Raw genomic sequence first — 7,060 nt, forward strand, 5'->3', positions numbered from 1 at the left:
TTCACTTAAGGCAGAAGCGCAGTCAGCGTCTCAAAGGCCGGCACAGCTATGCGCGCGCACCGGCTGCTCGACTTTTGCAGGGCAGGAGACGCCAATTTTTGCAGACATGTTCACGTGATCAAAAGTCTCAGTGCTGTTTGGAGGTCATTCATATATATATATTATATATATACACTGCTCAAAAGAATTAAAGGAACACTTTTTAATCAGAGTATAGCATAAAGTCAATGAAACTTATGGGATATTAATCTGGTCAGTTAAGTAGCAGAGGGGGTTGTTAATCAGTTTCAGCTGCTGTGGTGTTAATGAAATTAACAACAGATGCACTAGAGGGGCAACAATGAGATGACCCCCAAAACAGGAATGGTTTAACAGGTGGAGGCCACTGACATTTTTCCCTCCTCATCTTTTCTGACTGTTTCTTCACTAGTTTTGCATTTGGCTACAGTCAGTGTCACTACTGGTAGCATGAGGCGATACCTGGACCCTACAGAGGTTGCACAGGTAGTCCAACTTCTCCAGGATGGCACATCAATACGTGTCATTGCCAGAAGGTTTGCTGTGTCTCCTGCACAGTCTCAAGGGCATGGAGGAGATTCTAGGAGACAAGCAGTTACTCTAGGAGAGCTGGAGAGGGCCATAGAAGGTCCATAACCCATCAGCAGGACCAGTATCTGCTCCTTTGGGCAAGGAGGAACAGGATGAGCACTGCCAGAGCCCTACAAAATGACCTCCAGCAGGCCACTGGTGTGAATGTCTCTGACCAAACAACCAGAAAGACTTCATGAGGGTGACCCAAGGGCCCCATGTCCTCTAATGGGCCCTGAGCTCACTCCCCAGCAGCATGCAGCTCGATTGGCATTCGCCATAGAATACCAGAATTGGCAGATGCACCACTGGTGCCCTGTGCTTTTTACAAATGAGAGCAGGTTTACCCTGAGCACGTGACAGAAGTGAAAGGGTCTGGAGAAGCCATGGAGAACATTATGCTGCCTGTAACATCATTCAGCATGAGCAGTTTGGTGGTGGGTTAATGATTGTCTGGGGAGGCATATCCATGGAGGGTCACACAGACCACTACAGGCTTGACAAAGGCACCTTGGCTGCCATTAGGTATCAGGATGAAATCCTTGGACCCATTGTCAGACCCTATGCTGGTACAGTGGCTCCTGGTGCACGACAATTCCTGGCCTCATGTGGTGAGAGTATGCAGGCAGTTCCTGGAGGATGAAGGAATTGATACCATTGACTGGCCACCACACTTTCCTGACCTAAATCCAATAGAACACCTCTGGGACATTATGTTTTGGTCCATCCAATGCCACCAGGTTGCACCTCAGACTGTCCAGGAGCTCAATGATGCCCTGGTCCAGATCTGGGAGGAGATCCCCCACAACACCATCTGTCATCTCATTAGAAGCATGCACCGATGTTGTCAGGCATGTATACAAGAACACAGGGGCCATACAAAGTGCTGCGAACAATTTTGAGTTGCTGCAATTAAATTTTGGCAAAATGGACTAGCCTACCACATAATTTTTTCACTCCGATTTTTGGGGCGTCTCTGAATTAAGGGCTCTGTAGGTTGATCATTTTCATTTCCATCAAACGATGTGGCATCCTTTCGTTCCTAACACATTACCCAGTCTATATCAGTATACAGTAGATATCCAGTAGGATTTCTTTTTGCCATTGAGATCTGATGTGTTTTCAATATATATATATCATTAAACTTGTATCCCGCATTAGCCGTGGGCATGACAAACGCCAGCGGCAGCCTGTCTATGAACTTAAACTTTAGGTTTACACCGTGCTTTGTTTCCGAAGTAGCTGTACTCATGAATATGGTTGTATTTGTGACTCGGTCGCTTCTTATTGTTTCACTGCCTTCTCAATTGTGTAATGCATGTTTTCTTCAGCGCTTTTTGGAGCTCTTCCTTGTTTTCTACGTACCGAGTTGACAGTCAGTTTACGTGATTACGTGGGAGGCGTGATGATGTCACACGAAACTGCGCCCCCCCACGGCCATCGAGCTCAACTCCATTACATTATATGGAGAAAAATAGGTTCCAGTTATGACCATTACGCGTAGAATTTCGAAATGAAACCTGCCTAATTTTTGTAAGTAAGCTGTAAGGAATGAGCCTGCCAAATTTCAGCCTTCCACCCACACGGGAAGTTGGAGAATTAGTGATGAGTCTGTGAGCGAGTCAGTGAGGGCTTTGCCTTTTATTAGTATAGATAACTTGGGATCTTACAAAACCAAAAAGGCCCGCACTCAACAAAATGAAAACTGTAAAAGCTGCAGAATGCACAGAAACCATAAAGATTGTGCTGGATCAGCAAGTACAAGTCCCTAACCTTGATAACAGACTTAAACAACTAGAGTTATAGAAATCTTAGTCTTGATCAATATCCTTTTGACTTTTAATTAAAAACAAAACAAACCCTCAGGTTTGGATTTTGTCTTAAATGATCATATATTATATTGTCAAGAAACTGTTGGAACTAACAAACTCAAAATACTGAATGTACACACGTGGACAAAATTGTTGGTACCCTTCAGTCAATGAAAAAAAACTCAAAATGGTCACAGAAATAACTTTAATCTGACAAAAGTAATAATAAATAAAAATTCTATGAAATTTAACCAATGAAAGTCAGACATTGATTTTCAACCATGCTTCAACAGAATTATTTAAAAAAATAAACTCATGAAACAGGCCTGGACAAAAATGATGGTACCCCTAGAAAAGACTGAAAATAATGTGACCAAAGGGACATGTTAATCCAAGGTGTGTCCACTAATTAGCATCACAGGTGTCTACAATCTTGTAATCAGTCAGTGGACCTATATATAGGGCTCCAGGTAGTCACTGTGTTGTTTGGTGACATGGTGTGTACCACACTCAACATGGACCAGAGGAAGCGAAGGAAAGAGTTGTCTCAGGAGATTAGAAAGAAAATTATAGACAAGCATGTCAAAGGTAAAGGCTATAAGACCATCTCGAAGCAGCTTGATGTTCCTGTGACTACAGTTGCACATATTATTCAGAAATTTAAGATCCATGGGACTGTAGCCAACTTCCCTGGACGTGGCTGCAGAAGGAAAATTGATGACAAATCAAAGAGACGGATAATACGAATGGTAACAAAAGAGCCCAGAAAAACTTCTAAAGAGATCCAAGGTGAACTTCAAGCTCAAGGAACATCAGTGTCAGATCGCACCATCCGTCGTTGTTTGAGCCAAAGTGGACTTCATGGGAGACGACCAAGGAGGACACCATTGTTGAAAACAAATCATAAAAAAGCCAGACTGGAATTTGCCAAACTACATGTGGACAAGCCACAAAGATTCTGGGAGAATGTCCTATGGACAGATGAGACAAAAATTGAACTTTTTGCCAAGGCACATCAGCTCTATGTTCACAGAATGAAAATGAAGCATATCAAGAAAAGAACACTGTCCCTTCTGTGAAACATGGAGGAGGCTCTGTTATGTTCTGGGGCTGCTTTGCTGCATCTGGCACAGGGTGTCTTGAATCTGTGCAGGGTACAATGAAATCTCAAGACTATCAAGGGATTCTAGAGAGAAATGTGCTGGCCAGTGTCAGAAAGCTTGGTCTCAGTCGCAGGTCATGGGTCTTGCAACCGGACAATGACCCAAAACACACAGCTAAAACACCCAAGAATGGCTAAGAGGAAAACATTGGACTATTCTAAAGTGGCCTTCTATGAGCCCTGACCTCAATCCTATTGAGCATCTTTGGAAAGAGCTGAAACATGCCGTCTGGAAAAGGCACCCTTCAAACCTGAGACAACTGGAGCAGTTTGCTCATGAGGAGTGGGCCAAAATACCTGCTGAGAAGTGCAGAAGTCTCATTGACAGTTACAGGAATCGTTTGATTGCAGTGATTGCCTCAAAAGGTTGTGCAACAAAATATTAAGTTAGGGGTACCATCATTTTTGTCCAGGCCTGTTTCATGAGTTTATTTTTTTAAATAATTCTGTTGAAGCATGGTTGAAAATCAATGTCTGACTTTCATTGGTTAAATTTAATAGAATTTTTATTTATTATTACTTTTGTCAGATTAAAGTTATTTCTGTGACCATTTTGAGTTTTTCTTTCATTGACTGAAGGGTACCAACAATTTTGTCCACGTGTGTATGTTCATAATACCAATGAATGCGAGTGGAGTTAGCTCGGTAGGGTGCTTCGCACATTCCTTGTCTGGCAAGTCATGCAGGGTCACCACGGATTAGCCGAGCTTGTTTAAACAGCATTGCTTGCATCCTTAGTAAACTTGTCCCAGTATGATCAGTTCTCCTACTCATTTCCTTTGTCCATTTGCTTTCACAAAAATATTACATTTCCTCACAACTTTGTAAATAAGTAAGTACAATGTTATTAGATGGCAAACACACAATCTAAAGCAGTGCAACATATCACTCATTTTCCATATAACAGAAGGTGCTGTTTAAAAGTATCATCCAAAGTCAGGATAGGACAACAATTGAAACAGCATTATATATTTGACCAAAAATGTTGCCATTTTTATTCATTTGGCAAAATTCTGAATGTGCCATTTTTATGCTATTTTTGGGCAAATATCTTTCATGGTTAAAAATTGAATACATCCCTAGTAGACGGGCTTACACTCTCATTGATGCTTTAATGTACTGTGTAAAAAAGGTCACTAATCACATCCAAAACCTCCTGTTTTTGTACTCCTTTATTTGTAAGTTTAGCCCAGTAAATACAGTGCATCCGGAAAGTATTCACAGCGCATCACTTTTTCCACATTTTGTTATGTTACAGCCTTATTCCAAAATCGATTAAATTCATTTTTTTCCTCAGAATTCTACACACAACACCCTATAATGACAAAGTGAAAAAAGTTTACTTGAGGTTTTTGCAAATTTATTAAAAATAAAAAAACTGAGAAATCACATGTACATAAGTATTCACAGCCTTTGCTCAATACTTTGTCAATGCACCTTTGGCAGCAATTACAGCCTCGGGTCTTTTTGAATATGATGCCACAAGCTTGGCACACCTATCCTTGGCCAGTTTTGCCCATTCCCCTTTGCAGAACATCTCAAGCTCCATCAGGTTGGATAGGAAGCGTTGGTGCACAGTCATTTTAAGATCTCTCCAGAGATGTTCAATCGGATTCAAGTCTGGGCTCTGGCTGGGCCACTCAAGGACATTCACAGTGTTGTCCTGAAGCCACTCCTTTGATATCTTGGCTGCATGCTTAGGGTCGTTGACCTCAGACTGGGGCGATGGTTCATCTTTCAGCAGGACAAGAGTGCTCTGGAGCAGGTTTTCATCCAGGATGTCTTTGTACATTGCTGCAGTCATCTTTCACTTTATTCTGACTAGTCTCATAGTTCCCGACGCTGAAAAACATCCCCACAGCATGATGCTGCCACCACCATGCTTCATTGTAGGGATGGTATTGGCCTGGTGATGAGTGGTGCCTGGTTTCCTCCAAATGCGATGCCTGGCATTCACACCAAAGAGTTCAATCTTTGTCTCATCAGACCAGAGAATTTTGTTTCTCATGGTCTGAGAGACCTTCAGGTGCCTTTTGGCAAACTCCAGGCGGGCTGCCATGAGCCTTTTACTAAGGAGTGGCTTCCGTTTGGCCACTCTACCATACAGACCTGATTGGCGGATTGCTGCAGAGATGGTGGTCCTTCTGGAAGGTTCTCCTCTCTCCACAGAGGACCTCTGGAACTCTGACAGGGTGACCATCGGGTTCTTGGTTACCTCCCTGACTAAGGCCCTTATCCCCCGATCGTTCAGTTTAGATGGCCGGCCAGCTCTAGGAAGAGTCCTGGTGGTTTCGAACTTCTTCCACTTACGGATGATGGAGGCCTCTGTGCTCACTGGGACCTTCAAAGCAGCAGAAATTTTTCTGTAACCTTCCCCGATTTGTGCCTTGAGACAATCCTGTCTCGGAGGTCTATAAACAATTCCTTTGACTTCATGCTTGGTTTGTGCTCTGACATGAACTGTCAACTGCAGGACCTTATATAGACAGGTGTGTGCGCCTTTCCAAATCATGTCCAATCAACTGAATTTACCACAGGTGGACTCCAATTAAGCTGCAGAAACATCTCAAGGATGATCAGGGAAAACAGGATGCACCTGAGCTCAATTTTGAGCTTCATGGCAAAGGTTGTGAATACTTATGTACACGTGCTTTCTCAATTTTTTTATTTTTAATAAATTTGCAAAAATCTCAAGTAAACTTTTTTTACGTTGTCATTATGGGGTGTTGTGTGTAGAATTCTGAGGAAAAAAATGAATTTAATCAATTTTGGAATAAGGCTGTAACATAAAAAAATGTGGAAAAAGTGATGCGCTGTGAATACTTTCCGGATGCACTGTATTTTGATAAAGGTCCTCCACGCCCATAATATGTCTTTCAAAATTTCCTTTTTTAATATTATGAAAACATACACATCGGAACTATTGTCCGCAAAAGGGTTCTTTAACAAACTCCCAATATCAGGCCTTTACACCCAACGCTTTTTAGTCAAATGGCTCATAACTGAAACGAAAACAACATGAATTCAAAGGCTGTTTTGCATCAATCAGAGCTCCCTCACCTTTTGGTTTTGTGTATTTTTCCGAAAAATGTGCAATGTGTTAAAAAAAAAAATGTGTTAAACTCATACAGATCCTTCAGCTTTTTCCAAGTTTTCTTTACAGCTATATCATTTTATCATTTTAACTATTTGCAATTATATATAACTGCAGCTGACTTATTTTATTCTAAAACTAGCAACTGGGAGCCCGATCGAATCGGTCTACAAATTCTACGTTTGTGAAAATCCATACTTTCTCTGCAAAGAATTATTTGTTTTTTTAAGTCCTTGAAATTATGCTGTTATCATGGCACTAATTTGTGCTTAAAATAGACCTTTTCGGCGAATGTAATGAAGAGCTTCCTGTTTAAACGGGGTTGTGAGACGTGAACTCAGCTCTCTTCAGCGCATCTCATTTGATTTTTTTCCGGCAAACAAAATTTCAAAACAAACCGTATTT

General features: G+C 41.6%; 1 protein-coding gene across 1 annotated transcript in view; it reads right to left on the minus strand.

Annotated features, from left to right (window-relative positions):
* The window catches only part of LOC120532480 (molybdopterin synthase catalytic subunit), a 50,858-nt gene that overhangs the window by 27,024 nt on the left and 16,774 nt on the right, over positions 1-7,060 (minus strand). The window lies entirely within an intron of this gene.

This window comes from Polypterus senegalus, chromosome 7, assembly GCF_016835505.1.
Source record: "Polypterus senegalus isolate Bchr_013 chromosome 7, ASM1683550v1, whole genome shotgun sequence".
NCBI classification, from domain to species: domain Eukaryota; kingdom Metazoa; phylum Chordata; class Cladistia; order Polypteriformes; family Polypteridae; genus Polypterus; species Polypterus senegalus.